The sequence below is a fragment of the Neoarius graeffei genome, assembly GCF_027579695.1.
Source record: "Neoarius graeffei isolate fNeoGra1 chromosome 18 unlocalized genomic scaffold, fNeoGra1.pri SUPER_18_unloc_1, whole genome shotgun sequence".
In the NCBI taxonomy this organism is placed as follows: domain Eukaryota; kingdom Metazoa; phylum Chordata; class Actinopteri; order Siluriformes; family Ariidae; genus Neoarius; species Neoarius graeffei.
The window spans coordinates 895,597-917,656 of NW_026869982.1; the positions used below are offsets into that span (position 1 = coordinate 895,597).

Consider the following 22,060-nt stretch of genomic DNA (forward strand, 5'->3'; position numbering starts at 1 on the left):
AAGGAAAATTCAAACAGATTTCTGCAAGAAGACAAAATAAAATGCTTACAGTACCTGGTATTCCTAGGCAGTCTCCCACTCAAGTACTAACCAGGCCCAACTCTGTTTAGCTTCTGAGATCAGATGGGATCAGGCGTTGTCAGAGTGGTTTGGACGTAAACAACAGTCTGGAAATGTGTGCCTTGCCTTGCCTTGCCTTGCCTTGCGCCCAGAAGGAAAATTCTTGCCTTGCGAGCAGAAGGAAAATTCAAACAGATTTCTGCAAGAAGACAAAATAAAATGCTTACAGTACCTGGTATTCCTAGGCAGTCTCCCACTCAAGTACTAACCAGGCCCAACTCTGTTTAGCTTCTGAGATCAGACGGGATCAGGCGTTGTCAGAGTGGTTTGGCCGTAAGCAACAGCTTGTTGGAAATGTGCCGTTTTTCTTGCCTTGCGATCAGAAGGAAAATTCTTGCCTTGCGACCAGAAGGAAAATTCAAACAGATTTCTGCAAGAAGACAAAATAAAATGCTTACAGTACCTGGTATTCCTAGGCAGTCTCCCACTCAAGTACTAACCAGGCCCAACTCTGTTTAGCTTCTGAGATCAGACGGGATCAGGCGTTGTCAGAGTGGTTTGGCCGTAAGCAACAGCTTGTTGGAAATGTGCCGTTTTTCTTGCCTTGCGATCAGAAGGAAAATTCTTGCCTTGCGACCAGAAGGAAAATTCAAACAGATTTCTGCAAGAAGACAAAATAAAATGCTTACAGTACCTGGTATTCCTAGGCAGTCTCACACTCAAGTACTAACCAGGCCCAACTCTGTTTAGCTTCTCAGATCAGACAGGATCAGGCATTGTCAGAGTGGTTTGGACGTAAACAACAGTCTGGAAATGTGTGCCTTGCCTTGCCTTGCCTTGCGCCCAGAAGGAAAATTCTTGCCTTGCGAGCAGAAGGAAAATTCAAACAGATTTCTGCAAGAAGACAAAATAAAATGCTTACAGTACCTGGTATTCCTAGGCAGTCTCCCACTCAAGTACTAACCAGGCAAAACTCTGTTTAGCTTCTGAAATCAGACGGGATCAGGCATTGTCAGAGTGGTTTGGCCGTGAGCAACAGTTTGCTGGAAATGTGCCGTTTTTCTTGCCTTGCCTTGCCTTGCGCCCAGAAGGAAAATTATTGCCTTGCGAGCAGAAGGAAAATTCAAACAGATTTCTGCAAGAAGACAAAATAAAATGCTTACAGTACCTGGTATTCCTAGGCAGTCTCCCACTCAAGTACTAACCAGGCCCAACTCTGTTTAGCTTCTGAGATCAGACGGGATCAGGCGTTGTCAGAGTGGTTTGGCCGTAAGCAACAGCTTGTTGGAAATGTGCCGTTTTTCTTGCCTTGCGATCAGAAGGAAAATTCTTGCCTTGCGACCAGAAGGAAAATTCAAACAGATTTCTGCAAGAAGACAAAATAAAATGCTTACAGTACCTGGTATTCCTAGGCAGTCTCCCACTCAAGTACTAACCAGGCCCAACTCTGTTTAGCTTCTGAGATCAGATGGGATCAGGCGTTGTCAGAGTGGTTTGGACGTAAACAACAGTCTGGAAATGTGTGCCTTGCCTTGCCTTGCCTTGCCTTGCCTTGCGCCCAGAAGGAAAATTCTTGCCTTGCGAGCAGAAGGAAAATTCAAACAGATTTCTGCAAGAAGACAAAATAAAATGCTTACAGTACCTGGTATTCCTAGGCAGTCTCCCACTCAAGTACTAACCAGGCCCAACTCTGTTTAGCTTCTGAGATCAGATGGGATCAGGCGTTGTCAGAGTGGTTTGGCCGTAAGCAACAGCTTGTTGGAAATGTGCCGTTTTTCTTGCCTTGCGATCAGAAGGAAAATTCTTGCCTTGCGACCAGAAGGAAAATTCAAACAGATTTCTGCAAGAAGACAAAATAAAATGCTTACAGTACCTGGTATTCCTAGGCAGTCTCCCACTCAAGTACTAACCAGGCCCAACTCTGTTTAGCTTCTGAGATCAGACGGGATCAGGCGTTGTCAGAGTGGTTTGGCCGTAAGCAACAGCTTGTTGGAAATGTGCCGTTTTTCTTGCCTTGCGATCAGAAGGAAAATTCTTGCCTTGCGACCAGAAGGAAAATTCAAACAGATTTCTGCAAGAAGACAAAATAAAATGCTTACAGTACCTGGTATTCCTAGGCAGTCTCACACTCAAGTACTAACCAGGCCCAACTCTGTTTAGCTTCTGAGATCAGACAGGATCAGGCGTTGTCAGAGTGGTTTGGCCGTAAGCAACAGCTTGTTGGAAATGTGCCGTTTTTCTTGCCTTGCGATCAGAAGGAAAATTCTTGCCTTGCGACCAGAAGGAAAATTCAAACAGATTTCTGCAAGAAGACAAAATAAAATGCTTACAGTACCTGGTATTCCTAGGCAGTCTCCCACTCAAGTACTAACCAGGCCCAACTCTGTTTAGCTTCTGAGATCAGATGGGATCAGGCGTTGTCAGAGTGGTTTGGACGTAAACAACAGTCTGGAAATGTGTGCCTTGCCTTGCCTTGCCTTGCCTTGCGCCCAGAAGGAAAATTCTTGCCTTGCGAGCAGAAGGAAAATTCAAACAGATTTCTGCAAGAAGACAAAATAAAATGCTTACAGTACCTGGTATTCCTAGGCAGTCTCCCACTCAAGTACTAACCAGGCCCAACTCTGTTTAGCTTCTGAGATCAGACGGGATCAGGCGTTGTCAGAGTGGTTTGGCCGTAAGCAACAGCTTGTTGGAAATGTGCCGTTTTTCTTGCCTTGCGATCAGAAGGAAAATTCTTGCCTTGCGACCAGAAGGAAAATTCAAACAGATTTCTGCAAGAAGACAAAATAAAATGCTTACAGTACCTGGTATTCCTAGGCAGTCTCCCACTCAAGTACTAACCAGGCCCAACTCTGTTTAGCTTCTGAGATCAGACGGGATCAGGCGTTGTCAGAGTGGTTTGGCCGTAAGCAACAGCTTGTTGGAAATGTGCCGTTTTTCTTGCCTTGCGATCAGAAGGAAAATTCTTGCCTTGCGACCAGAAGGAAAATTCAAACAGATTTCTGCAAGAAGACAAAATAAAATGCTTACAGTACCTGGTATTCCTAGGCAGTCTCACACTCAAGTACTAACCAGGCCCAACTCTGTTTAGCTTCTCAGATCAGACAGGATCAGGCATTGTCAGAGTGGTTTGGATGTAAACAACAGTCTGGAAATGTGTGCCTTGCCTTGCCTTGCCTTGCCTTGCCTTGCCTTGCCTTGCCTTGCCTTGCCTTGCCTTGCCTTGCCTTGCCTTGCGCCCAGAAGGAAAATTCTTGCCTTGCGACCAGAAGGAAAATTCAAACAAATTTCTGCAAGAAGACAAAATAAAATGCTTACAGTACCTGGTATTCCTAGGCAGTCTCACACTCAAGTACTAACCAGGCCCAACTCTGTTTAGCTTCTGAGATCAGACAGGATCAGGCGTTGTCAGAGTGGTTTGGCCGTAAGCAACAGCTTGTTGGAAATGTGCCGTTTTTCTTGCCTTGCGATCAGAAGGAAAATTCTTGCCTTGCGACCAGAAGGAAAATTCAAACAGATTTCTGCAAGAAGACAAAATAAAATGCTTACAGTACCTGGTATTCCTAGGCAGTCTCCCACTCAAGTACTAACCAGGCCCAACTCTGTTTAGCTTCTGAGATCAGATGGGATCAGGCGTTGTCAGAGTGGTTTGGACGTAAACGACAGTCTGGAAATGTGTGCCTTGCCTTGCCTTGCCTTGCCTTGCGCCCAGAAGGAAAATTCTTGCCTTGCGAGCAGAAGGAAAATTCAAACAGATTTCTGCAAGAAGACAAAATAAAATGCTTACAGTACCTGGTATTCCTAGGCAGTCTCCCACTCAAGTACTAACCAGGCCCAACTCTGTTTAGCTTCTGAGATCAGACGGGATCAGGCGTTGTCAGAGTGGTTTGGCCGTAAGCAACAGCTTGTTGGAAATGTGCCGTTTTTCTTGCCTTGCGATCAGAAGGAAAATTCTTGCCTTGCGACCAGAAGGAAAATTCAAACAGATTTCTGCAAGAAGACAAAATAAAATGCTTACAGTACCTGGTATTCCTAGGCAGTCTCCCACTCAAGTACTAACCAGGCCCAACTCTGTTTAGCTTCTGAGATCAGACGGGATCAGGCGTTGTCAGAGTGGTTTGGCCGTAAGCAACAGCTTGTTGGAAATGTGCCGTTTTTCTTGCCTTGCGATCAGAAGGAAAATTCTTGCCTTGCGACCAGAAGGAAAATTCAAACAGATTTCTGCAAGAAGACAAAATAAAATGCTTACAGTACCTGGTATTCCTAGGCACTCTCACACTCAAGTACTAACCAGGCCCAACTCTGTTTAGCTTCTCAGATCAGACAGGATCAGGCATTGTCAGAGTGGTTTGGACGTAAACAACAGTCTGGAAATGTGTGCCTTGCCTTGCCTTGCCTTGCGCCCAGAAGGAAAATTCTTGCCTTGCGAGCAGAAGGAAAATTCAAACAGATTTCTGCAAGAAGACAAAATAAAATGCTTACAGTACCTGGTATTCCTAGGCAGTCTCCCACTCAAGTACTAACCAGGCAAAACTCTGTTTAGCTTCTGAAATCAGACGGGATCAGGCATTGTCAGAGTGGTTTGGCCGTGAGCAACAGTTTGCTGGAAATGTGCCGTTTTTCTTGCCTTGCCTTGCCTTGCGCCCAGAAGGAAAATTATTGCCTTGCGAGCAGAAGGAAAATTCAAACAGATTTCTGCAAGAAGACAAAATAAAATGCTTACAGTACCTGGTATTCCTAGGCAGTCTCCCACTCAAGTACTAACCAGGCCCAACTCTGTTTAGCTTCTGAGATCAGACGGGATCAGGCGTTGTCAGAGTGGTTTGGCCGTAAGCAACAGCTTGTTGGAAATGTGCCGTTTTTCTTGCCTTGCGATCAGAAGGAAAATTCTTGCCTTGCGACCAGAAGGAAAATTCAAACAGATTTCTGCAAGAAGACAAAATAAAATGCTTACAGTACCTGGTATTCCTAGGCAGTCTCCCACTCAAGTACTAACCAGGCCCAACTCTGTTTAGCTTCTGAGATCAGATGGGATCAGGCGTTGTCAGAGTGGTTTGGACGTAAACAACAGTCTGGAAATGTGTGCCTTGCCTTGCCTTGCCTTGCCTTGCCTTGCGCCCAGAAGGAAAATTCTTGCCTTGCGAGCAGAAGGAAAATTCAAACAGATTTCTGCAAGAAGACAAAATAAAATGCTTACAGTACCTGGTATTCCTAGGCAGTCTCCCACTCAAGTACTAACCAGGCCCAACTCTGTTTAGCTTCTGAGATCAGACGGGATCAGGCGTTGTCAGAGTGGTTTGGCCGTAAGCAACAGCTTGTTGGAAATGTGCCGTTTTTCTTGCCTTGCGATCAGAAGGAAAATTCTTGCCTTGCGACCAGAAGGAAAATTCAAACAGATTTCTGCAAGAAGACAAAATAAAATGCTTACAGTACCTGGTATTCCTAGGCAGTCTCCCACTCAAGTACTAACCAGGCCCAACTCTGTTTAGCTTCTGAGATCAGACGGGATCAGGCGTTGTCAGAGTGGTTTGGCCGTAAGCAACAGCTTGTTGGAAATGTGCCGTTTTTCTTGCCTTGCGATCAGAAGGAAAATTCTTGCCTTGCGACCAGAAGGAAAATTCAAACAGATTTCTGCAAGAAGACAAAATAAAATGCTTACAGTACCTGGTATTCCTAGGCAGTCTCACACTCAAGTACTAACCAGGCCCAACTCTGTTTAGCTTCTCAGATCAGACAGGATCAGGCATTGTCAGAGTGGTTTGGATGTAAACAACAGTCTGGAAATGTGTGCCTTGCCTTGCCTTGCCTTGCCTTGCCTTGCCTTGCCTTGCCTTGCCTTGCCTTGCCTTGCCTTGCGCCCAGAAGGAAAATTCTTGCCTTGCGAGCAGAAGGAAAATTCAAACAGATTTCTGCAAGAAGACAAAATAAAATGCTTACAGTACCTGGTATTCCTAGGCAGTCTCCCACTCAAGTACTAACCAGGCCCAACTCTGTTTAGCTTCTGAGATCAGACGGGATCAGGCGTTGTCAGAGTGGTTTGGCCGTAAGCAACAGCTTGTTGGAAATGTGCCGTTTTTCTTGCCTTGCGATCAGAAGGAAAATTCTTGCCTTGCGACCAGAAGGAAAATTCAAACAGATTTCTGCAAGAAGACAAAATAAAATGCTTACAGTACCTGGTATTCCTAGGCAGTCTCCCACTCAAGTACTAACCAGGCCCAACTCTGTTTAGCTTCTGAGATCAGATGGGATCAGGCGTTGTCAGAGTGGTTTGGACGTAAACAACAGTCTGGAAATGTGTGCCTTGCCTTGCCTTGCCTTGCCTTGCGCCCAGAAGGAAAATTCTTGCCTTGCGAGCAGAAGGAAAATTCAAACAGATTTCTGCAAGAAGACAAAATAAAATGCTTACAGTACCTGGTATTCCTAGGCAGTCTCCCACTCAAGTACTAACCAGGCCCAACTCTGTTTAGCTTCTGAGATCAGACGGGATCAGGCGTTGTCAGAGTGGTTTGGCCGTAAGCAACAGCTTGTTGGAAATGTGCCGTTTTTCTTGCCTTGCGATCAGAAGGAAAATTCTTGCCTTGCGACCAGAAGGAAAATTCAAACAGATTTCTGCAAGAAGACAAAATAAAATGCTTACAGTACCTGGTATTCCTAGGCAGTCTCCCACTCAAGTACTAACCAGGCCCAACTCTCTTTAGCTTCTGAGATCAGACGGGATCAGGCGTTGTCAGAGTGGTTTGGCCGTAAGCAACAGCTTGTTGGAAATGTGCCGTTTTTCTTGCCTTGCGATCAGAAGGAAAATTCTTGCCTTGCGACCAGAAGGAAAATTCAAACAGATTTCTGCAAGAAGACAAAATAAAATGCTTACAGTACCTGGTATTCCTAGGCAGTCTCACACTCAAGTACTAACCAGGCCCAACTCTGTTTAGCTTCTCAGATCAGACAGGATCAGGCATTGTCAGAGTGGTTTGGACGTAAACAACAGTCTGGAAATGTGTGCCTTGCCTTGCCTTGCCTTGCGCCCAGAAGGAAAATTTTTGCCTTGCGAGCAGAAGGAAAATTCAAACAGATTTCTGCAAGAAGACAAAATAAAATGCTTACAGTACCTGGTATTCCTAGGCAGTCTCCCACTCAAGTACTAACCAGGCAAAACTCTGTTTAGCTTCTGAAATCAGACGGGATCAGGCATTGTCAGAGTGGTTTGGCCGTGAGCAACAGTTTGCTGGAAATGTGCCGTTTTTCTTGCCTTGCCTTGCCTTGCGCCCAGAAGGAAAATTATTGCCTTGCGAGCAGAAGGAAAATTCAAACAGATTTCTGCAAGAAGACAAAATAAAATGCTTACAGTACCTGGTATTCCTAGGCAGTCTCCCACTCAAGTACTAACCAGGCCCAACTCTGTTTAGCTTCTGAGATCAGACGGGATCAGGCGTTGTCAGAGTGGTTTGGCCGTAAGCAACAGCTTGTTGGAAATGTGCCGTTTTTCTTGCCTTGCGATCAGAAGGAAAATTCTTGCCTTGCGACCAGAAGGAAAATTCAAACAGATTTCTGCAAGAAGACAAAATAAAATGCTTACAGTACCTGGTATTCCTAGGCAGTCTCCCACTCAAGTACTAACCAGGCCCAACTCTGTTTAGCTTCTGAGATCAGATGGGATCAGGCGTTGTCAGAGTGGTTTGGACGTAAACAACAGTCTGGAAATGTGTGCCTTGCCTTGCCTTGCCTTGCCTTGCCTTGCGCCCAGAAGGAAAATTCTTGCCTTGCGAGCAGAAGGAAAATTCAAACAGATTTCTGCAAGAAGACAAAATAAAATGCTTACAGTACCTGGTATTCCTAGGCAGTCTCCCACTCAAGTACTAACCAGGCCCAACTCTGTTTAGCTTCTGAGATCAGACGGGATCAGGCGTTGTCAGAGTGGTTTGGCCGTAAGCAACAGCTTGTTGGAAATGTGCCGTTTTTCTTGCCTTGCGATCAGAAGGAAAATTCTTGCCTTGCGACCAGAAGGAAAATTCAAACAGATTTCTGCAAGAAGACAAAATAAAATGCTTACAGTACCTGGTATTCCTAGGCAGTCTCCCACTCAAGTACTAACCAGGCCCAACTCTGTTTAGCTTCTGAGATCAGACGGGATCAGGCGTTGTCAGAGTGGTTTGGCCGTAAGCAACAGCTTGTTGGAAATGTGCCGTTTTTCTTGCCTTGCGATCAGAAGGAAAATTCTTGCCTTGCGACCAGAAGGAAAATTCAAACAGATTTCTGCAAGAAGACAAAATAAAATGCTTACAGTACCTGGTATTCCTAGGCAGTCTCACACTCAAGTACTAACCAGGCCCAACTCTGTTTAGCTTCTCAGATCAGACAGGATCAGGCATTGTCAGAGTGGTTTGGATGTAAACAACAGTCTGGAAATGTGTGCCTTGCCTTGCCTTGCCTTGCCTTGCCTTGCCTTGCCTTGCTCCCAGAAGGAAAATTCTTGCCTTGCGAGCAGAAGGAAAATTCAAACAGATTTCTGCAAGAAGACAAAATAAAATGCTTACAGTACCTGGTATTCCTAGGCAGTCTCCCACTCAAGTACTAACCAGGCCCAACTCTGTTTAGCTTCTGAGATCAGACGGGATCAGGCGTTCTCAGAGTGGTTTGGCCGTAAGCAACAGCTTGTTGGAAATGTGCCGTTTTTCTTGCCTTGCGATCAGAAGGAAAATTCTTGCCTTGCGACCAGAAGGAAAATTCAAACAGATTTCTGCAAGAAGACAAAATAAAATGCTTACAGTACCTGGTATTCCTAGGCAGTCTCACACTCAAGTACTAACCAGGCCCAACTCTGTTTAGCTTCTCAGATCAGACAGGATCAGGCATTGTCAGAGTGGTTTGGACGTAAACAACAGTCTGGAAATGTGTGCCTTGCCTTGCCTTGCCTTGCGCCCAGAAGGAAAATTCTTGCCTTGCGAGCAGAAGGAAAATTCAAACAGATTTCTGCAAGAAGACAAAATAAAATGCTTACAGTACCTGGTATTCCTAGGCAGTCTCCCACTCAAGTACTAACCAGGCAAAACTCTGTTTAGCTTCTGAAATCAGACGGGATCAGGCATTGTCAGAGTGGTTTGGCCGTGAGCAACAGTTTGCTGGAAATGTGCCGTTTTTCTTGCCTTGCCTTGCCTTGCGCCCAGAAGGAAAATTATTGCCTTGCGAGCAGAAGGAAAATTCAAACAGATTTCTGCAAGAAGACAAAATAAAATGCTTACAGTACCTGGTATTCCTAGGCAGTCTCCCACTCAAGTACTAACCAGGCCCAACTCTGTTTAGCTTCTGAGATCAGACGGGATCAGGCGTTGTCAGAGTGGTTTGGCCGTAAGCAACAGCTTGTTGGAAATGTGCCGTTTTTCTTGCCTTGCGATCAGAAGGAAAATTCTTGCCTTGCGACCAGAAGGAAAATTCAAACAGATTTCTGCAAGAAGACAAAATAAAATGCTTACAGTACCTGGTATTCCTAGGCAGTCTCACACTCAAGTACTAACCAGGCCCAACTCTGTTTAGCTTCTCAGATCAGACAGGATCAGGCATTGTCAGAGTGGTTTGGACGTAAACAACAGTCTGGAAATGTGTGCCTTGCCTTGCCTTGCCTTGCCTTGCGCCCAGAAGGAAAATTCTTGCCTTGCGAGCAGAAGGAAAATTCAAACAGATTTCTGCAAGAAGACAAAATAAAATGCTTACAGTACCTGGTATTCCTAGGCAGTCTCCCACTCAAGTACTAACCAGGCCCAACTCTGTTTAGCTTCTGAAATCAGACAGGATCAGGCATTGTCAGAGTGGTTTGGCCATGAGCAACAGTTTGCTGGAAATGTGCCGTTTTTCTTGCCTTGCCTTGCCTTGCACCCAGAAGGAAAATTATTGCCTTGCGAGCAGAAGGAAAATTCAAACAGATTTCTGCAAGAAGACAAAATAAAATGCTTACAGTACCTGGTATTCCTAGGCAGTCTCCCACTCAAGTACTAACCAGGCCCAACTCTGTTTAGCTTCTGAGATCAGACGGGATCAGGCGTTGTCAGAGTGGTTTGGCCGTAAGCAACAGCTTGTTGGAAATGTGCCGTTTTTCTTGCCTTGCGATCAGAAGGAAAATTCTTGCCTTGCGACCAGAAGGAAAATTCAAACAGATTTCTGCAAGAAGACAAAATAAAATGCTTACAGTACCTGGTATTCCTAGGCAGTCTCACACTCAAGTACTAACCAGGCCCAACTCTGTTTAGCTTCTCAGATCAGACAGGATCAGGCATTGTCAGAGTGGTTTGGACGTAAACAACAGTCTGGAAATGTGTGCCTTGCCTTGCCTTGCCTTGCCTTGCCTTGCGCCCAGAAGGAAAATTCTTGCCTTGCGAGCAGAAGGAAAATTCAAACAGATTTCTGCAAGAAGACAAAATAAAATGCTTACAGTACCTGGTATTCCTAGGCAGTCTCCCACTCAAGTACTAACCAGGCCCAACTCTGTTTAGCTTCTGAAATCAGACGGGATCAGGCATTGTCAGAGTGGTTTGGCCGTGAGCAACAGTTTGCTGGAAATGTGCCGTTTTTCTTGCCTTGCCTTGCCTTGCGCCCAGAAGGAAAATTATTGCCTTGCTAGCAGAAGGAAAATTCAAACAGATTTCTGCAAGAAGACAAAATAAAATGCTTACAGTACCTGGTATTCCTAGGCAGTCTCCCACTCAAGTACTAACCAGGCCCAACTCTGTTTAGCTTCTGAGATCAGACGGGATCAGGCGTTGTCAGAGTGGTTTGGCCGTAAGCAACAGCTTGTTGGAAATGTGCCGTTTTTCTTGCCTTGCGATCAGAAGGAAAATTCTTGCCTTGCGACCAGAAGGAAAATTCAAACAGATTTCTGCAAGAAGACAAAATAAAATGCTTACAGTACCTGGTATTCCTAGGCAGTCTCACACTCAAGTACTAACCAGGCCCAACTCTGTTTAGCTTCTCAGATCAGACAGGATCAGGCATTGTCAGAGTGGTTTGGACGTAAACAACAGTCTGGAAATGTGTGCCTTGCCTTGCCTTGCCTTGCCTTGCCTTGCGCCCAGAAGGAAAATTCTTGCCTTGCGAGCAGAAGGAAAATTCAAACAGATTTCTGCAAGAAGACAAAATAAAATGCTTACAGTACCTGGTATTCCTAGGCAGTCTCCCACTCAAGTACTAACCAGGCCCAACTCTGTTTAGCTTCTGAGATCAGACGGGATCAGGCGTTGTCAGAGTGGTTTGGCCGTAAGCAACAGCTTGTTGGAAATGTGCCGTTTTTCTTGCCTTGCGATCAGAAGGAAAATTCTTGCCTTGCGACCAGAAGGAAAATTCAAACAGATTTCTGCAAGAAGACAAAATAAAATGCTTACAGTACCTGGTATTCCTAGGCAGTCTCCCACTCAAGTACTAACCAGGCCCAACTCTGTTTAGCTTCTGAGATCAGACGGGATCAGGCGTTGTCAGAGTGGTTTGGCCGTAAGCAACAGCTTGTTGGAAATGTGCCGTTTTTCTTGCCTTGCGATCAGAAGGAAAATTCTTGCCTTGCGACCAGAAGGAAAATTCAAACAGATTTCTGCAAGAAGACAAAATAAAATGCTTACAGTACCTGGTATTCCTAGGCAGTCTCACACTCAAGTACTAACCAGGCCCAACTCTGTTTAGCTTCTCAGATCAGACAGGATCAGGCATTGTCAGAGTGGTTTGGACGTAAACAACAGTCTGGAAATGTGTGCCTTGCCTTGCCTTGCCTTGCCTTGCCTTGCCTTGCCTTGCGCCCAGAAGGAAAATTCTTGCCTTGCGAGCAGAAGGAAAATTCAAACAGATTTCTGCAAGAAGACAAAATAAAATGCTTACAGTACCTGGTATTCCTAGGCAGTCTCCCACTCAAGTACTAACCAGGCCCAACTCTGTTTAGCTTCTGAGATCAGACGGGATCAGGCGTTGTCAGAGTGGTTTGGCCGTAAGCAACAGCTTGTTGGAAATGTGCCGTTTTTCTTGCCTTGCGATCAGAAGGAAAATTCTTGCCTTGCGACCAGAAGGAAAATTCAAACAGATTTCTGCAAGAAGACAAAATAAAATGCTTACAGTACCTGGTATTCCTAGGCAGTCTCCCACTCAAGTACTAACCAGGCCCAACTCTGTTTAGCTTCTGAGATCAGATGGGATCAGGCGTTGTCAGAGTGGTTTGGACGTACACAACAGTCTGGAAATGTGTGCCTTGCCTTGCCTTGCCTTGCCTTGCCTTGCGCCCAGAAGGAAAATTCTTGCCTTGCGAGCAGAAGGAAAATTCAAACAGATTTCTGCAAGAAGACAAAATAAAATGCTTACAGTACCTGGTATTCCTAGGCAGTCTCCCACTCAAGTACTAACCAGGCCCAACTCTGTTTAGCTTCTGAGATCAGACGGGATCAGGCGTTGTCAGAGTGGTTTGGCCGTAAGCAACAGCTTGTTGGAAATGTGCCGTTTTTCTTGCCTTGCGATCAGAAGGAAAATTCTTGCCTTGCGACCAGAAGGAAAATTCAAACAGATTTCTGCAAGAAGACAAAATAAAATGCTTACAGTACCTGGTATTCCTAGGCAGTCTCCCACTCAAGTACTAACCAGGCCCAACTCTGTTTAGCTTCTGAGATCAGACGGGATCAGGCATTGTCAGAGTGGTTTGGCCGTAAGCAACAGCTTGTTGGAAATGTGCCGTTTTTCTTGCCTTGCGATCAGAAGGAAAATTCTTGCCTTGCGACCAGAAGGAAAATTCAAACAGATTTCTGCAAGAAGACAAAATAAAATGCTTACAGTACCTGGTATTCCTAGGCAGTCTCACACTCAAGTACTAACCAGGCCCAACTCTGTTTAGCTTCTCAGATCAGACAGGATCAGGCATTGTCAGAGTGGTTTGGACGTAAACAACAGTCTGGAAATGTGTGCCTTGCCTTGCCTTGCCTTGCGCCCAGAAGGAAAATTCTTGCCTTGCGAGCAGAAGGAAAATTCAAACAGATTTCTGCAAGAAGACAAAATAAAATGCTTACAGTACCTGGTATTCCTAGGCAGTCTCCCACTCAAGTACTAACCAGGCCCAACTCTGTTTAGCTTCTGAGATCAGACAGGATCAGGCGTTGTCAGAGTGGTTTGGCCGTAAGCAACAGCTTGTTGGAAATGTGCCGTTTTTCTTGCCTTGCGATCAGAAGGAAAATTCTTGCCTTGCGACCAGAAGGAAAATTCAAACAGATTTCTGCAAGAAGACAAAATAAAATGCTTACAGTACCTGGTATTCCTAGGCAGTCTCACACTCAAGTACTAACCAGGCCCAACTCTGTTTAGCTTCTCAGATCAGACAGGATCAGGCATTGTCAGAGTGGTTTGGACGTAAACAACAGTCTGGAAATGTGTGCCTTGCCTTGCCTTGCCTTGCCTTGCCTTGCGCCCAGAAGGAAAATTCTTGCCTTGCGAGCAGAAGGAAAATTCAAACAGATTTCTGCAAGAAGACAAAATAAAATGCTTACAGTACCTGGTATTCCTAGGCAGTCTCCCACTCAAGTACTAACCAGGCCCAACTCTGTTTAGCTTCTGAAATCAGACGGGATCAGGCATTGTCAGAGTGGTTTGGCCGTGAGCAACAGTTTGCTGGAAATGTGCCGTTTTTCTTGCCTTGCCTTGCCTTGCGCCCAGAAGGAAAATTATTGCCTTGCTAGCAGAAGGAAAATTCAAACAGATTTCTGCAAGAAGACAAAATAAAATGCTTACAGTACCTGGTATTCCTAGGCAGTCTCCCACTCAAGTACTAACCAGGCCCAACTCTGTTTAGCTTCTGAGATCAGACGGGATCAGGCGTTGTCAGAGTGGTTTGGCCGTAAGCAACAGCTTGTTGGAAATGTGCCGTTTTTCTTGCCTTGCGATCAGAAGGAAAATTCTTGCCTTGCGACCAGAAGGAAAATTCAAACAGATTTCTGCAAGAAGACAAAATAAAATGCTTACAGTACCTGGTATTCCTAGGCAGTCTCACACTCAAGTACTAACCAGGCCCAACTCTGTTTAGCTTCTCAGATCAGACAGGATCAGGCATTGTCAGAGTGGTTTGGACGTAAACAACAGTCTGGAAATGTGTGCCTTGCCTTGCCTTGCCTTGCCTTGCCTTGCCTTGCCTTGCCTTGCCTTGCCTTGCCTTGCCTTGCCTTGCGCCCAGAAGGAAAATTCTTGCCTTGCGACCAGAAGGAAAATTCAAACAGATTTCTGCAAGAAGACAAAATAAAATGCTTACAGTACCTGGTATTCCTAGGCAGTCTCACACTCAAGTACTAACCAGGCCCAACTCTGTTTAGCTTCTCAGATCAGACAGGATCAGGCATTGTCAGAGTGGTTTGGACGTAAACAACAGTCTGGAAATGTGTGCCTTGCCTTGCCTTGCCTTGCGCCCAGAAGGAAAATTCTTGCCTTGCGAGCAGAAGGAAAATTCAAACAGATTTCTGCAAGAAGACAAAATAAAATGCTTACAGTACCTGGTATTCCTAGGCAGTCTCCCACTCAAGTACTAACCAGGCCCAACTCTGTTTAGCTTCTGAGATCAGACAGGATCAGGCGTTGTCAGAGTGGTTTGGCCGTAAGCAACAGCTTGTTGGAAATGTGCCGTTTTTCTTGCCTTGCGATCAGAAGGAAAATTCTTGCCTTGCGACCAGAAGGAAAATTCAAACAGATTTCTGCAAGAAGACAAAATAAAATGCTTACAGTACCTGGTATTCCTAGGCAGTCTCACACTCAAGTACTAACCAGGCCCAACTCTGTTTAGCTTCTCAGATCAGACAGGATCAGGCATTGTCAGAGTGGTTTGGACGTAAACAACAGTCTGGAAATGTGTGCCTTGCCTTGCCTTGCCTTGCCTTGCCTTGCGCCCAGAAGGAAAATTCTTGCCTTGCGAGCAGAAGGAAAATTCAAACAGATTTCTGCAAGAAGACAAAATAAAATGCTTACAGTACCTGGTATTCCTAGGCAGTCTCCCACTCAAGTACTAACCAGGCCCAACTCTGTTTAGCTTCTGAAATCAGACGGGATCAGGCATTGTCAGAGTGGTTTGGCCGTGAGCAACAGTTTGCTGGAAATGTGCCGTTTTTCTTGCCTTGCCTTGCCTTGCGCCCAGAAGGAAAATTATTGCCTTGCTAGCAGAAGGAAAATTCAAACAGATTTCTGCAAGAAGACAAAATAAAATGCTTACAGTACCTGGTATTCCTAGGCAGTCTCCCACTCAAGTACTAACCAGGCCCAACTCTGTTTAGCTTCTGAGATCAGACGGGATCAGGCGTTGTCAGAGTGGTTTGGCCGTAAGCAACAGCTTGTTGGAAATGTGCCGTTTTTCTTGCCTTGCGATCAGAAGGAAAATTCTTGCCTTGCGACCAGAAGGAAAATTCAAACAGATTTCTGCAAGAAGACAAAATAAAATGCTTACAGTACCTGGTATTCCTAGGCAGTCTCACACTCAAGTACTAACCAGGCCCAACTCTGTTTAGCTTCTCAGATCAGACAGGATCAGGCATTGTCAGAGTGGTTTGGACGTAAACAACAGTCTGGAAATGTGTGCCTTGCCTTGCCTTGCCTTGCCTTGCCTTGCCTTGCCTTGCCTTGCGCCCAGAAGGAAAATTCTTGCCTTGCGACCAGAAGGAAAATTCAAACAGATTTCTGCAAGAAGACAAAATAAAATGCTTACAGTACCTGGTATTCCTAGGCAGTCTCACACTCAAGTACTAACCAGGCCCAACTCTGTTTAGCTTCTCAGATCAGACAGGATCAGGCATTGTCAGAGTGGTTTGGACGTAAACAACAGTCTGGAAATGTGTGCCTTGCCTTGCCTTGCCTTGCGCCCAGAAGGAAAATTCTTGCCTTGCGAGCAGAAGGAAAATTCAAACAGATTTCTGCAAGAAGACAAAATAAAATGCTTACAGTACCTGGTATTCCTAGGCAGTCTCCCACTCAAGTACTAACCAGGCCCAACTCTGTTTAGCTTCTGAGATCAGACAGGATCAGGCGTTGTCAGAGTGGTTTGGCCGTAAGCAACAGCTTGTTGGAAATGTGCCGTTTTTCTTGCCTTGCGATCAGAAGGAAAATTCTTGCCTTGCGACCAGAAGGAAAATTCAAACAGATTTCTGCAAGAAGACAAAATAAAATGCTTACAGTACCTGGTATTCCTAGGCAGTCTCACACTCAAGTACTAACCAGGCCCAACTCTGTTTAGCTTCTCAGATCAGACAGGATCAGGCATTGTCAGAGTGGTTTGGACGTAAACAACAGTCTGGAAATGTGTGCCTTGCCTTGCCTTGCCTTGCCTTGCCTTGCGCCCAGAAGGAAAATTCTTGCCTTGCGAGCAGAAGGAAAATTCAAACAGATTTCTGCAAGAAGACAAAATAAAATGCTTACAGTACCTGGTATTCCTAGGCAGTCTCCCACTCAAGTACTAACCAGGCCCAACTCTGTTTAGCTTCTGAAATCAGACGGGATCAGGCATTGTCAGAGTGGTTTGGCCGTGAGCAACAGTTTGCTGGAAATGTGCCGTTTTTCTTGCCTTGCCTTGCCTTGCGCCCAGAAGGAAAATTATTGCCTTGCTAGCAGAAGGAAAATTCAAACAGATTTCTGCAAGAAGACAAAATAAAATGCTTACAGTACCTGGTATTCCTAGGCAGTCTCCCACTCAAGTACTAACCAGGCCCAACTCTGTTTAGCTTCTGAGATCAGACGGGATCAGGCGTTGTCAGAGTGGTTTGGCCGTAAGCAACAGCTTGTTGGAAATGTGCCGTTTTTCTTGCCTTGCGATCAGAAGGAAAATTCTTGCCTTGCGACCAGAAGGAAAATTCAAACAGATTTCTGCAAGAAGACAAAATAAAATGCTTACAGTACCTGGTATTCCTAGGCAGTCTCACACTCAAGTACTAACCAGGCCCAACTCTGTTTAGCTTCTCAGATCAGACAGGATCAGGCATTGTCAGAGTGGTTTGGACGTAAACAACAGTCTGGAAATGTGTGCCTTGCCTTGCCTTGCCTTGCCTTGCCTTGCGCCCAGAAGGAAAATTCTTGCCTTGCGAGCAGAAGGAAAATTCAAACAGATTTCTGCAAGAAGACAAAATAAAATGCTTACAGTACCTGGTATTCCTAGGCAGTCTCCCACTCAAGTACTAACCAGGCCCAACTCTGTTTAGCTTCTGAGATCAGACGGGATCAGGCGTTGTCAGAGTGGTTTGGCCGTAAGCAACAGCTTGTTGGAAATGTGCCGTTTTTCTTGCCTTGCGATCAGAAGGAAAATTCTTGCCTTGCGACCAGAAGGAAAATTCAAACAGATTTCTGCAAGAAGACAAAATAAAATGCTTACAGTACCTGGTATTCCTAGGCAGTCTCCCACTCAAGTACTAACCAGGCCCAACTCTGTTTAGCTTCTGAGATCAGACGGGATCAGGCGTTGTCAGAGTGGTTTGGCCGTAAGCAACAGCTTGTTGGAAATGTGCCGTTTTTCTTGCCTTGCGATCAGAAGGAAAATTCTTGCCTTGCGACCAGAAGGAAAATTCAAACAGATTTCTGCAAGAAGACAAAATAAAATGCTTACAGTACCTGGTATTCCTAGGCAGTCTCACACTCAAGTACTAACCAGGCCCAACTCTGTTTAGCTTCTCAGATCAGACAGGATCAGGCATTGTCAGAGTGGTTTGGACGTAAACAACAGTCTGGAAATGTGTGCCTTGCCTTGCCTTGCCTTGCCTTGCCTTGCCTTGCCTTGCCTTGCCTTGCCTTGCCTTGCCTTGCGCCCAGAAGGAAAATTCTTGCCTTGCGAGCAGAAGGAAAATTCAAACAGATTTCTGCAAGAAGACAAAATAAAATGCTTACAGTACCTGGTATTCCTAGGCAGTCTCCCACTCAAGTACTAACCAGGCCCAACTCTGTTTAGCTTCTGAGATCAGACGGGATCAGGCGTTGTCAGAGTGGTTTGGCCGTAAGCAACAGCTTGTTGGAAATGTGCCGTTTTTCTTGCCTTGCGATCAGAAGGAAAATTCTTGCCTTGCGACCAGAAGGAAAATTCAAACAGATTTCTGCAAGAAGACAAAATAAAATGCTTACAGTACCTGGTATTCCTAGGCAGTCTCCCACTCAAGTACTAACCAGGCCCAACTCTGTTTAGCTTCTGAGATCAGATGGGATCAGGCGTTGTCAGAGTGGTTTGGACGTAAACAACAGTCTGGAAATGTGTGCCTTGCCTTGCCTTGCCTTGCCTTGCCTTGCGCCCAGAAGGAAAATTCTTGCCTTGCGAGCAGAAGGAAAATTCAAACAGATTTCTGCAAGAAGACAAAATAAAATGCTTACAGTACCTGGTATTCCTAGGCAGTCTCCCACTCAAGTACTAACCAGGCCCAACTCTGTTTAGCTTCTGAGATCAGACGGGATCAGGCGTTGTCAGAGTGGTTTGGCCGTAAGCAACAGCTTGTTGGAAATGTGCCGTTTTTCTTGCCTTGCGATCAGAAGGAAAATTCTTGCCTTGCGACCAGAAGGAAAATTCAAACAGATTTCTGCAAGAAGACAAAATAAAATGCTTACAGTACCTGGTATTCCTAGGCAGTCTCCCACTCAAGTACTAACCAGGCCCAACTCTGTTTAGCTTCTGAGATCAGACGGGATCAGGCGTTGTCAGAGTGGTTTGGCCGTAAGCAACAGCTTGTTGGAAATGTGCCGTTTTTCTTGCCTTGCGATCAGAAGGAAAATTCTTGCCTTGCGACCAGAAGGAAAATTCAAACAGATTTCTGCAAGAAGACAAAATAAAATGCTTACAGTACCTGGTATTCCTAGGCAGTCTCCCACTCAAGTACTAACCAGGCCCAACTCTGTTTAGCTTCTGAAATCAGACGGGATCAGGCATTGTCAGAGTGGTTTGGCCGTGAGCAACAGTTTGCTGGAAATGTGCCGTTTTTCTTGCCTTGCCTTGCCTTGCGCCCAGAAGGAAAATTATTGCCTTGCTAGCAGAAGGAAAATTCAAACAGATTTCTGCAAGAAGACAAAATAAAATGCTTACAGTACCTGGTATTCCTAGGCAGTCTCCCACTCAAGTACTAACCAGGCCCAACTCTGTTTAGCTTCTGAGATCAGACGGGATCAGGCGTTGTCAGAGTGGTTTGGCCGTAAGCAACAGCTTGTTGGAAATGTGCCGTTTTTCTTGCCTTGCGATCAGAAGGAAAATTCTTGCCTTGCGACCAGAAGGAAAATTCAAACAGATTTCTGCAAGAAGACAAAATAAAATGCTTACAGTACCTGGTATTCCTAGGCAGTCTCACACTCAAGTACTAACCAGGCCCAACTCTGTTTAGCTTCTCAGATCAGACAGGATCAGGCATTGTCAGAGTGGTTTGGACGTAAACAACAGTCTGGAAATGTGTGCCTTGCCTTGCCTTGCCTTGCCTTGCCTTGCCTTGCCTTGCCTTGCCTTGCCTTGCCTTGCGCCCAGAAGGAAAATTCTTGCCTTGCGAGCAGAAGGAAAATTCAAACAGATTTCTGCAAGAAGACAAAATAAAATGCTTACAGTACCTGGTATTCCTAGGCAGTCTCACACTCAAGTACTAACCAGGCCCAACTCTGTTTAGCTTCTCAGATCAGACAGGATCAGGCATTGTCAGAGTGGTTTGGACGTAAACAACAGTCTGGAAATGTGTGCCTTGCCTTGCCTTGCCTTGCCTTGCGCCCAGAAGGAAAATTCTTGCCTTGCGAGCAGAAGGAAAATTCAAACAGATTTCTGCAAGAAGACAAAATAAAATGCTTACAGTACCTGGTATTCCTAGGCAGTCTCCCACTCAAGTACTAACCAGGCCCAACTCTGTTTAGCTTCTGAAATCAGACGGGATCAGGCATTGTCAGAGTGGTTTGGCCGTGAGCAACAGTTTGCTGGAAATGTGCCGTTTTTCTTGCCTTGCCTTGCCTTGCGCCCAGAAGGAAAATTATTGCCTTGCGAGCAGAAGGAAAATTCAAACAGATTTCTGCAAGAAGAAAAAATAAAATGCTTACAGTACCTGGTATTCCTAGGCAGTCTCCCACTCAAGTACTAACCAGGCCCAACTCTGTTTAGCTTCTGAGATCAGACGGGATCAGGCGTTGTCAGAGTGGTTTGGCCGTAAGCAACAGCTTGTTGGAAATGTGCCGTTTTTCTTGCCTTGCGATCAGAAGGAAAATTCTTGCCTTGCGACCAGAAGGAAAATTCAAACAGATTTCTGCAAGAAGACAAAATAAAATGCTTACAGTACCTGGTATTCCTAGGCAGTCTCCCACTCAAGTACTAACCAGGCCCAACTCTGTTTAGCTTCTGAGATCAGACGGGATCAGGCGTTGTCAGAGTGGTTTGGCCGTAAGCAACAGCTTGTTGGAAATGTGCCGTTTTTCTTGCCTTGCGATCAGAAGGAAAATTCTTGCCTTGCGACCAGAAGGAAAATTCAAACAGATTTCTGCAAGAAGACAAAATAAAATGCTTACAGTACCTGGTATTCCTAGGCAGTCTCACACTCAAGTACTAACCAGGCCCAACTCTGTTTAGCTTCTCAGATCAGACAGGATCAGGCATTGTCAGAGTGGTTTGGACGTAAACAACAGTCTGGAAATGTGTGCCTTGCCTTGCCTTGCCTTGCCTTGCCTTGCGCCCAGAAGGAAAATTCTTGCCTTGCGAGCAGAAGGAAAATTCAAACAGATTTCTGCAAGAAGACAAAATAAAATGCTTACAGTACCTGGTATTCCTAGGCAGTCTCCCACTCAAGTACTAACCAGGCCCAACTCTGTTTAGCTTCTGAGATCAGACGGGATCAGGCGTTGTCAGAGTGGTTTGGCCGTAAGCAACAGCTTGTTGGAAATGTGCCGTTTTTCTTGCCTTGCGATCAGAAGGAAAATTCTTGCCTTGCGACCAGAAGGAAAATTCAAACAGATTTCTGCAAGAAGACAAAATAAAATGCTTACAGTACCTGGTATTCCTAGGCAGTCTCCCACTCAAGTACTAACCAGGCCCAACTCTGTTTAGCTTCTGAGATCAGACGGGATCAGGCGTTGTCAGAGTGGTTTGGCCGTAAGCAACAGCTTGTTGGAAATGTGCCGTTTTTCTTGCCTTGCGATCAGAAGGAAAATTCTTGCCTTGCGACCAGAAGGAAAATTCAAACAGATTTCTGCAAGAAGACAAAATAAAATGCTTACAGTACCTGGTATTCCTAGGCAGTCTCACACTCAAGTACTAACCAGGCCCAACTCTGTTTAGCTTCTCAGATCAGACAGGATCAGGCATTGTCAGAGTGGTTTGGACGTAAACAACAGTCTGGAAATGTGTGCCTTGCCTTGCCTTGCCTTGCCTTGCCTTGCGCCCAGAAGGAAAATTCTTGCCTTGCGAGCAGAAGGAAAATTCAAACAGATTTCTGCAAGAAGACAAAATAAAATGCTTACAGTACCTGGTATTCCTAGGCAGTCTCCCACTCAAGTACTAACCAGGCCCAACTCTGTTTAGCTTCTGAGATCAGACGGGATCAGGCGTTGTCAGAGTGGTTTGGCCGTAAGCAACAGCTTGTTGGAAATGTGCCGTTTTTCTTGCCTTGCGATCAGAAGGAAAATTCTTGCCTTGCGACCAGAAGGAAAATTCAAACAGATTTCTGCAAGAAGACAAAATAAAATGCTTACAGTACCTGGTATTCCTAGGCAGTCTCCCACTCAAGTACTAACCAGGCCCAACTCTGTTTAGCTTCTGAGATCAGACGGGATCAGGCGTTGTCAGAGTGGTTTGGCCGTAAGCAACAGCTTGTTGGAAATGTGCCGTTTTTCTTGCCTTGCGATCAGAAGGAAAATTCTTGCCTTGCGACCAGAAGGAAAATTCAAACAGATTTCTGCAAGAAGACAAAATAAAATGCTTACAGTACCTGGTATTCCTAGGCAGTCTCACACTCAAGTACTAACCAGGCCCAACTCTGTTTAGCTTCTCAGATCAGACAGGATCAGGCATTGTCAGAGTGGTTTGGACGTAAACAACAGTCTG

At 45.3% G+C, this 22,060-nt stretch overlaps 44 non-coding genes and 49 pseudogenes across 44 annotated transcripts; all 93 read right to left on the reverse strand.

Moving 5' to 3' along the window:
* Positions 1 to 42: 42 nt before the first annotated feature.
* Positions 43 to 161, reverse strand: LOC132878067 (5S ribosomal RNA; annotated as a pseudogene).
* Positions 162 to 280: 119 nt separating this feature from the next.
* Positions 281 to 399, reverse strand: LOC132876257 (5S ribosomal RNA). Its single transcript, XR_009651983.1, has one exon. It is a non-coding gene; the product is annotated as a 5S ribosomal RNA (ribosomal RNA).
* Positions 400 to 511: 112 nt separating this feature from the next.
* Positions 512 to 630, reverse strand: LOC132876258 (5S ribosomal RNA). Its single transcript, XR_009651984.1, has one exon. It is a non-coding gene; the product is annotated as a 5S ribosomal RNA (ribosomal RNA).
* Positions 631 to 742: 112 nt separating this feature from the next.
* LOC132880716 (5S ribosomal RNA) lies at positions 743 to 861 on the reverse strand (annotated as a pseudogene).
* Positions 862 to 975: 114 nt separating this feature from the next.
* On the reverse strand, positions 976 to 1,094 carry LOC132880046 (5S ribosomal RNA; annotated as a pseudogene).
* A 122-nt stretch (positions 1,095 to 1,216) lies between these two features.
* Positions 1,217 to 1,335, reverse strand: LOC132876259 (5S ribosomal RNA). The gene has a single exon (XR_009651985.1). It is a non-coding gene; the product is annotated as a 5S ribosomal RNA (ribosomal RNA).
* A 112-nt stretch (positions 1,336 to 1,447) lies between these two features.
* Positions 1,448 to 1,566, reverse strand: LOC132878068 (5S ribosomal RNA; annotated as a pseudogene).
* Positions 1,567 to 1,690: 124 nt separating this feature from the next.
* LOC132877894 (5S ribosomal RNA) lies at positions 1,691 to 1,809 on the reverse strand. Its single transcript, XR_009653555.1, has one exon. It is a non-coding gene; the product is annotated as a 5S ribosomal RNA (ribosomal RNA).
* Positions 1,810 to 1,921: 112 nt separating this feature from the next.
* LOC132876262 (5S ribosomal RNA) lies at positions 1,922 to 2,040 on the reverse strand. Its single transcript, XR_009651987.1, has one exon. It is a non-coding gene; the product is annotated as a 5S ribosomal RNA (ribosomal RNA).
* Positions 2,041 to 2,152: 112 nt separating this feature from the next.
* On the reverse strand, positions 2,153 to 2,271 carry LOC132879386 (5S ribosomal RNA; annotated as a pseudogene).
* A 112-nt stretch (positions 2,272 to 2,383) lies between these two features.
* On the reverse strand, positions 2,384 to 2,502 carry LOC132878069 (5S ribosomal RNA; annotated as a pseudogene).
* Positions 2,503 to 2,621: 119 nt separating this feature from the next.
* On the reverse strand, positions 2,622 to 2,740 carry LOC132876263 (5S ribosomal RNA). The gene has a single exon (XR_009651988.1). It is a non-coding gene; the product is annotated as a 5S ribosomal RNA (ribosomal RNA).
* Positions 2,741 to 2,852: 112 nt separating this feature from the next.
* LOC132876264 (5S ribosomal RNA) lies at positions 2,853 to 2,971 on the reverse strand. Its single transcript, XR_009651989.1, has one exon. It is a non-coding gene; the product is annotated as a 5S ribosomal RNA (ribosomal RNA).
* Positions 2,972 to 3,083: 112 nt separating this feature from the next.
* On the reverse strand, positions 3,084 to 3,202 carry LOC132881220 (5S ribosomal RNA; annotated as a pseudogene).
* A 169-nt stretch (positions 3,203 to 3,371) lies between these two features.
* On the reverse strand, positions 3,372 to 3,490 carry LOC132879387 (5S ribosomal RNA; annotated as a pseudogene).
* A 112-nt stretch (positions 3,491 to 3,602) lies between these two features.
* On the reverse strand, positions 3,603 to 3,721 carry LOC132878070 (5S ribosomal RNA; annotated as a pseudogene).
* Positions 3,722 to 3,840: 119 nt separating this feature from the next.
* On the reverse strand, positions 3,841 to 3,959 carry LOC132876265 (5S ribosomal RNA). Its single transcript, XR_009651990.1, has one exon. It is a non-coding gene; the product is annotated as a 5S ribosomal RNA (ribosomal RNA).
* Positions 3,960 to 4,071: 112 nt separating this feature from the next.
* Positions 4,072 to 4,190, reverse strand: LOC132876266 (5S ribosomal RNA). Its single transcript, XR_009651991.1, has one exon. It is a non-coding gene; the product is annotated as a 5S ribosomal RNA (ribosomal RNA).
* A 112-nt stretch (positions 4,191 to 4,302) lies between these two features.
* LOC132880119 (5S ribosomal RNA) lies at positions 4,303 to 4,421 on the reverse strand (annotated as a pseudogene).
* A 114-nt stretch (positions 4,422 to 4,535) lies between these two features.
* LOC132880047 (5S ribosomal RNA) lies at positions 4,536 to 4,654 on the reverse strand (annotated as a pseudogene).
* Positions 4,655 to 4,776: 122 nt separating this feature from the next.
* On the reverse strand, positions 4,777 to 4,895 carry LOC132876268 (5S ribosomal RNA). The gene has a single exon (XR_009651993.1). It is a non-coding gene; the product is annotated as a 5S ribosomal RNA (ribosomal RNA).
* Positions 4,896 to 5,007: 112 nt separating this feature from the next.
* On the reverse strand, positions 5,008 to 5,126 carry LOC132878071 (5S ribosomal RNA; annotated as a pseudogene).
* Positions 5,127 to 5,250: 124 nt separating this feature from the next.
* LOC132876269 (5S ribosomal RNA) lies at positions 5,251 to 5,369 on the reverse strand. Its single transcript, XR_009651994.1, has one exon. It is a non-coding gene; the product is annotated as a 5S ribosomal RNA (ribosomal RNA).
* A 112-nt stretch (positions 5,370 to 5,481) lies between these two features.
* On the reverse strand, positions 5,482 to 5,600 carry LOC132876270 (5S ribosomal RNA). Its single transcript, XR_009651995.1, has one exon. It is a non-coding gene; the product is annotated as a 5S ribosomal RNA (ribosomal RNA).
* Positions 5,601 to 5,712: 112 nt separating this feature from the next.
* On the reverse strand, positions 5,713 to 5,831 carry LOC132881221 (5S ribosomal RNA; annotated as a pseudogene).
* Positions 5,832 to 5,990: 159 nt separating this feature from the next.
* Positions 5,991 to 6,109, reverse strand: LOC132876271 (5S ribosomal RNA). Its single transcript, XR_009651996.1, has one exon. It is a non-coding gene; the product is annotated as a 5S ribosomal RNA (ribosomal RNA).
* Positions 6,110 to 6,221: 112 nt separating this feature from the next.
* On the reverse strand, positions 6,222 to 6,340 carry LOC132878073 (5S ribosomal RNA; annotated as a pseudogene).
* A 119-nt stretch (positions 6,341 to 6,459) lies between these two features.
* Positions 6,460 to 6,578, reverse strand: LOC132876272 (5S ribosomal RNA). Its single transcript, XR_009651997.1, has one exon. It is a non-coding gene; the product is annotated as a 5S ribosomal RNA (ribosomal RNA).
* A 112-nt stretch (positions 6,579 to 6,690) lies between these two features.
* On the reverse strand, positions 6,691 to 6,809 carry LOC132878130 (5S ribosomal RNA; annotated as a pseudogene).
* Positions 6,810 to 6,921: 112 nt separating this feature from the next.
* On the reverse strand, positions 6,922 to 7,040 carry LOC132880718 (5S ribosomal RNA; annotated as a pseudogene).
* A 114-nt stretch (positions 7,041 to 7,154) lies between these two features.
* Positions 7,155 to 7,273, reverse strand: LOC132880048 (5S ribosomal RNA; annotated as a pseudogene).
* Positions 7,274 to 7,395: 122 nt separating this feature from the next.
* LOC132876274 (5S ribosomal RNA) lies at positions 7,396 to 7,514 on the reverse strand. Its single transcript, XR_009651999.1, has one exon. It is a non-coding gene; the product is annotated as a 5S ribosomal RNA (ribosomal RNA).
* Positions 7,515 to 7,626: 112 nt separating this feature from the next.
* Positions 7,627 to 7,745, reverse strand: LOC132878074 (5S ribosomal RNA; annotated as a pseudogene).
* Positions 7,746 to 7,869: 124 nt separating this feature from the next.
* LOC132876275 (5S ribosomal RNA) lies at positions 7,870 to 7,988 on the reverse strand. Its single transcript, XR_009652000.1, has one exon. It is a non-coding gene; the product is annotated as a 5S ribosomal RNA (ribosomal RNA).
* Positions 7,989 to 8,100: 112 nt separating this feature from the next.
* LOC132876276 (5S ribosomal RNA) lies at positions 8,101 to 8,219 on the reverse strand. Its single transcript, XR_009652001.1, has one exon. It is a non-coding gene; the product is annotated as a 5S ribosomal RNA (ribosomal RNA).
* A 112-nt stretch (positions 8,220 to 8,331) lies between these two features.
* Positions 8,332 to 8,450, reverse strand: LOC132881222 (5S ribosomal RNA; annotated as a pseudogene).
* Positions 8,451 to 8,584: 134 nt separating this feature from the next.
* LOC132876786 (5S ribosomal RNA) lies at positions 8,585 to 8,703 on the reverse strand. Its single transcript, XR_009652489.1, has one exon. It is a non-coding gene; the product is annotated as a 5S ribosomal RNA (ribosomal RNA).
* Positions 8,704 to 8,815: 112 nt separating this feature from the next.
* LOC132880719 (5S ribosomal RNA) lies at positions 8,816 to 8,934 on the reverse strand (annotated as a pseudogene).
* A 114-nt stretch (positions 8,935 to 9,048) lies between these two features.
* Positions 9,049 to 9,167, reverse strand: LOC132880049 (5S ribosomal RNA; annotated as a pseudogene).
* A 122-nt stretch (positions 9,168 to 9,289) lies between these two features.
* On the reverse strand, positions 9,290 to 9,408 carry LOC132876277 (5S ribosomal RNA). The gene has a single exon (XR_009652002.1). It is a non-coding gene; the product is annotated as a 5S ribosomal RNA (ribosomal RNA).
* A 112-nt stretch (positions 9,409 to 9,520) lies between these two features.
* On the reverse strand, positions 9,521 to 9,639 carry LOC132880720 (5S ribosomal RNA; annotated as a pseudogene).
* A 119-nt stretch (positions 9,640 to 9,758) lies between these two features.
* Positions 9,759 to 9,877, reverse strand: LOC132879627 (5S ribosomal RNA; annotated as a pseudogene).
* A 122-nt stretch (positions 9,878 to 9,999) lies between these two features.
* LOC132876278 (5S ribosomal RNA) lies at positions 10,000 to 10,118 on the reverse strand. Its single transcript, XR_009652003.1, has one exon. It is a non-coding gene; the product is annotated as a 5S ribosomal RNA (ribosomal RNA).
* A 112-nt stretch (positions 10,119 to 10,230) lies between these two features.
* LOC132880722 (5S ribosomal RNA) lies at positions 10,231 to 10,349 on the reverse strand (annotated as a pseudogene).
* A 124-nt stretch (positions 10,350 to 10,473) lies between these two features.
* On the reverse strand, positions 10,474 to 10,592 carry LOC132879248 (5S ribosomal RNA; annotated as a pseudogene).
* A 122-nt stretch (positions 10,593 to 10,714) lies between these two features.
* On the reverse strand, positions 10,715 to 10,833 carry LOC132876279 (5S ribosomal RNA). The gene has a single exon (XR_009652004.1). It is a non-coding gene; the product is annotated as a 5S ribosomal RNA (ribosomal RNA).
* A 112-nt stretch (positions 10,834 to 10,945) lies between these two features.
* LOC132880723 (5S ribosomal RNA) lies at positions 10,946 to 11,064 on the reverse strand (annotated as a pseudogene).
* A 124-nt stretch (positions 11,065 to 11,188) lies between these two features.
* On the reverse strand, positions 11,189 to 11,307 carry LOC132876280 (5S ribosomal RNA). The gene has a single exon (XR_009652005.1). It is a non-coding gene; the product is annotated as a 5S ribosomal RNA (ribosomal RNA).
* A 112-nt stretch (positions 11,308 to 11,419) lies between these two features.
* LOC132876281 (5S ribosomal RNA) lies at positions 11,420 to 11,538 on the reverse strand. Its single transcript, XR_009652006.1, has one exon. It is a non-coding gene; the product is annotated as a 5S ribosomal RNA (ribosomal RNA).
* Positions 11,539 to 11,650: 112 nt separating this feature from the next.
* On the reverse strand, positions 11,651 to 11,769 carry LOC132880724 (5S ribosomal RNA; annotated as a pseudogene).
* A 134-nt stretch (positions 11,770 to 11,903) lies between these two features.
* LOC132876282 (5S ribosomal RNA) lies at positions 11,904 to 12,022 on the reverse strand. The gene has a single exon (XR_009652007.1). It is a non-coding gene; the product is annotated as a 5S ribosomal RNA (ribosomal RNA).
* Positions 12,023 to 12,134: 112 nt separating this feature from the next.
* LOC132878675 (5S ribosomal RNA) lies at positions 12,135 to 12,253 on the reverse strand (annotated as a pseudogene).
* A 124-nt stretch (positions 12,254 to 12,377) lies between these two features.
* LOC132876283 (5S ribosomal RNA) lies at positions 12,378 to 12,496 on the reverse strand. The gene has a single exon (XR_009652008.1). It is a non-coding gene; the product is annotated as a 5S ribosomal RNA (ribosomal RNA).
* Positions 12,497 to 12,608: 112 nt separating this feature from the next.
* On the reverse strand, positions 12,609 to 12,727 carry LOC132877925 (5S ribosomal RNA). The gene has a single exon (XR_009653584.1). It is a non-coding gene; the product is annotated as a 5S ribosomal RNA (ribosomal RNA).
* A 112-nt stretch (positions 12,728 to 12,839) lies between these two features.
* Positions 12,840 to 12,958, reverse strand: LOC132880725 (5S ribosomal RNA; annotated as a pseudogene).
* Positions 12,959 to 13,072: 114 nt separating this feature from the next.
* On the reverse strand, positions 13,073 to 13,191 carry LOC132878010 (5S ribosomal RNA). Its single transcript, XR_009653665.1, has one exon. It is a non-coding gene; the product is annotated as a 5S ribosomal RNA (ribosomal RNA).
* Positions 13,192 to 13,303: 112 nt separating this feature from the next.
* LOC132880726 (5S ribosomal RNA) lies at positions 13,304 to 13,422 on the reverse strand (annotated as a pseudogene).
* A 124-nt stretch (positions 13,423 to 13,546) lies between these two features.
* LOC132879249 (5S ribosomal RNA) lies at positions 13,547 to 13,665 on the reverse strand (annotated as a pseudogene).
* Positions 13,666 to 13,787: 122 nt separating this feature from the next.
* LOC132876285 (5S ribosomal RNA) lies at positions 13,788 to 13,906 on the reverse strand. The gene has a single exon (XR_009652010.1). It is a non-coding gene; the product is annotated as a 5S ribosomal RNA (ribosomal RNA).
* Positions 13,907 to 14,018: 112 nt separating this feature from the next.
* Positions 14,019 to 14,137, reverse strand: LOC132880727 (5S ribosomal RNA; annotated as a pseudogene).
* Positions 14,138 to 14,301: 164 nt separating this feature from the next.
* On the reverse strand, positions 14,302 to 14,420 carry LOC132880728 (5S ribosomal RNA; annotated as a pseudogene).
* Positions 14,421 to 14,534: 114 nt separating this feature from the next.
* Positions 14,535 to 14,653, reverse strand: LOC132878012 (5S ribosomal RNA). The gene has a single exon (XR_009653667.1). It is a non-coding gene; the product is annotated as a 5S ribosomal RNA (ribosomal RNA).
* Positions 14,654 to 14,765: 112 nt separating this feature from the next.
* On the reverse strand, positions 14,766 to 14,884 carry LOC132880729 (5S ribosomal RNA; annotated as a pseudogene).
* Positions 14,885 to 15,008: 124 nt separating this feature from the next.
* Positions 15,009 to 15,127, reverse strand: LOC132879250 (5S ribosomal RNA; annotated as a pseudogene).
* Positions 15,128 to 15,249: 122 nt separating this feature from the next.
* LOC132876286 (5S ribosomal RNA) lies at positions 15,250 to 15,368 on the reverse strand. Its single transcript, XR_009652011.1, has one exon. It is a non-coding gene; the product is annotated as a 5S ribosomal RNA (ribosomal RNA).
* A 112-nt stretch (positions 15,369 to 15,480) lies between these two features.
* On the reverse strand, positions 15,481 to 15,599 carry LOC132880730 (5S ribosomal RNA; annotated as a pseudogene).
* A 139-nt stretch (positions 15,600 to 15,738) lies between these two features.
* On the reverse strand, positions 15,739 to 15,857 carry LOC132880731 (5S ribosomal RNA; annotated as a pseudogene).
* Positions 15,858 to 15,971: 114 nt separating this feature from the next.
* On the reverse strand, positions 15,972 to 16,090 carry LOC132878013 (5S ribosomal RNA). Its single transcript, XR_009653668.1, has one exon. It is a non-coding gene; the product is annotated as a 5S ribosomal RNA (ribosomal RNA).
* Positions 16,091 to 16,202: 112 nt separating this feature from the next.
* LOC132880734 (5S ribosomal RNA) lies at positions 16,203 to 16,321 on the reverse strand (annotated as a pseudogene).
* Positions 16,322 to 16,445: 124 nt separating this feature from the next.
* LOC132879251 (5S ribosomal RNA) lies at positions 16,446 to 16,564 on the reverse strand (annotated as a pseudogene).
* A 122-nt stretch (positions 16,565 to 16,686) lies between these two features.
* Positions 16,687 to 16,805, reverse strand: LOC132876287 (5S ribosomal RNA). The gene has a single exon (XR_009652012.1). It is a non-coding gene; the product is annotated as a 5S ribosomal RNA (ribosomal RNA).
* Positions 16,806 to 16,917: 112 nt separating this feature from the next.
* LOC132880735 (5S ribosomal RNA) lies at positions 16,918 to 17,036 on the reverse strand (annotated as a pseudogene).
* A 124-nt stretch (positions 17,037 to 17,160) lies between these two features.
* Positions 17,161 to 17,279, reverse strand: LOC132876288 (5S ribosomal RNA). Its single transcript, XR_009652013.1, has one exon. It is a non-coding gene; the product is annotated as a 5S ribosomal RNA (ribosomal RNA).
* Positions 17,280 to 17,391: 112 nt separating this feature from the next.
* Positions 17,392 to 17,510, reverse strand: LOC132876289 (5S ribosomal RNA). Its single transcript, XR_009652014.1, has one exon. It is a non-coding gene; the product is annotated as a 5S ribosomal RNA (ribosomal RNA).
* A 112-nt stretch (positions 17,511 to 17,622) lies between these two features.
* Positions 17,623 to 17,741, reverse strand: LOC132880736 (5S ribosomal RNA; annotated as a pseudogene).
* Positions 17,742 to 17,900: 159 nt separating this feature from the next.
* On the reverse strand, positions 17,901 to 18,019 carry LOC132876290 (5S ribosomal RNA). Its single transcript, XR_009652015.1, has one exon. It is a non-coding gene; the product is annotated as a 5S ribosomal RNA (ribosomal RNA).
* A 112-nt stretch (positions 18,020 to 18,131) lies between these two features.
* Positions 18,132 to 18,250, reverse strand: LOC132878075 (5S ribosomal RNA; annotated as a pseudogene).
* A 124-nt stretch (positions 18,251 to 18,374) lies between these two features.
* LOC132876291 (5S ribosomal RNA) lies at positions 18,375 to 18,493 on the reverse strand. The gene has a single exon (XR_009652016.1). It is a non-coding gene; the product is annotated as a 5S ribosomal RNA (ribosomal RNA).
* Positions 18,494 to 18,605: 112 nt separating this feature from the next.
* Positions 18,606 to 18,724, reverse strand: LOC132876292 (5S ribosomal RNA). Its single transcript, XR_009652017.1, has one exon. It is a non-coding gene; the product is annotated as a 5S ribosomal RNA (ribosomal RNA).
* A 112-nt stretch (positions 18,725 to 18,836) lies between these two features.
* LOC132879252 (5S ribosomal RNA) lies at positions 18,837 to 18,955 on the reverse strand (annotated as a pseudogene).
* Positions 18,956 to 19,077: 122 nt separating this feature from the next.
* Positions 19,078 to 19,196, reverse strand: LOC132876293 (5S ribosomal RNA). Its single transcript, XR_009652018.1, has one exon. It is a non-coding gene; the product is annotated as a 5S ribosomal RNA (ribosomal RNA).
* A 112-nt stretch (positions 19,197 to 19,308) lies between these two features.
* Positions 19,309 to 19,427, reverse strand: LOC132880737 (5S ribosomal RNA; annotated as a pseudogene).
* A 154-nt stretch (positions 19,428 to 19,581) lies between these two features.
* Positions 19,582 to 19,700, reverse strand: LOC132880738 (5S ribosomal RNA; annotated as a pseudogene).
* A 119-nt stretch (positions 19,701 to 19,819) lies between these two features.
* Positions 19,820 to 19,938, reverse strand: LOC132879253 (5S ribosomal RNA; annotated as a pseudogene).
* A 122-nt stretch (positions 19,939 to 20,060) lies between these two features.
* Positions 20,061 to 20,179, reverse strand: LOC132876294 (5S ribosomal RNA). Its single transcript, XR_009652019.1, has one exon. It is a non-coding gene; the product is annotated as a 5S ribosomal RNA (ribosomal RNA).
* A 112-nt stretch (positions 20,180 to 20,291) lies between these two features.
* Positions 20,292 to 20,410, reverse strand: LOC132876298 (5S ribosomal RNA). The gene has a single exon (XR_009652021.1). It is a non-coding gene; the product is annotated as a 5S ribosomal RNA (ribosomal RNA).
* A 112-nt stretch (positions 20,411 to 20,522) lies between these two features.
* On the reverse strand, positions 20,523 to 20,641 carry LOC132880739 (5S ribosomal RNA; annotated as a pseudogene).
* Positions 20,642 to 20,765: 124 nt separating this feature from the next.
* On the reverse strand, positions 20,766 to 20,884 carry LOC132876299 (5S ribosomal RNA). Its single transcript, XR_009652022.1, has one exon. It is a non-coding gene; the product is annotated as a 5S ribosomal RNA (ribosomal RNA).
* Positions 20,885 to 20,996: 112 nt separating this feature from the next.
* Positions 20,997 to 21,115, reverse strand: LOC132876300 (5S ribosomal RNA). The gene has a single exon (XR_009652023.1). It is a non-coding gene; the product is annotated as a 5S ribosomal RNA (ribosomal RNA).
* Positions 21,116 to 21,227: 112 nt separating this feature from the next.
* On the reverse strand, positions 21,228 to 21,346 carry LOC132880740 (5S ribosomal RNA; annotated as a pseudogene).
* Positions 21,347 to 21,470: 124 nt separating this feature from the next.
* LOC132876301 (5S ribosomal RNA) lies at positions 21,471 to 21,589 on the reverse strand. Its single transcript, XR_009652024.1, has one exon. It is a non-coding gene; the product is annotated as a 5S ribosomal RNA (ribosomal RNA).
* Positions 21,590 to 21,701: 112 nt separating this feature from the next.
* LOC132876302 (5S ribosomal RNA) lies at positions 21,702 to 21,820 on the reverse strand. Its single transcript, XR_009652025.1, has one exon. It is a non-coding gene; the product is annotated as a 5S ribosomal RNA (ribosomal RNA).
* Positions 21,821 to 21,932: 112 nt separating this feature from the next.
* On the reverse strand, positions 21,933 to 22,051 carry LOC132880741 (5S ribosomal RNA; annotated as a pseudogene).
* Positions 22,052 to 22,060: the final 9 nt, after the last annotated feature.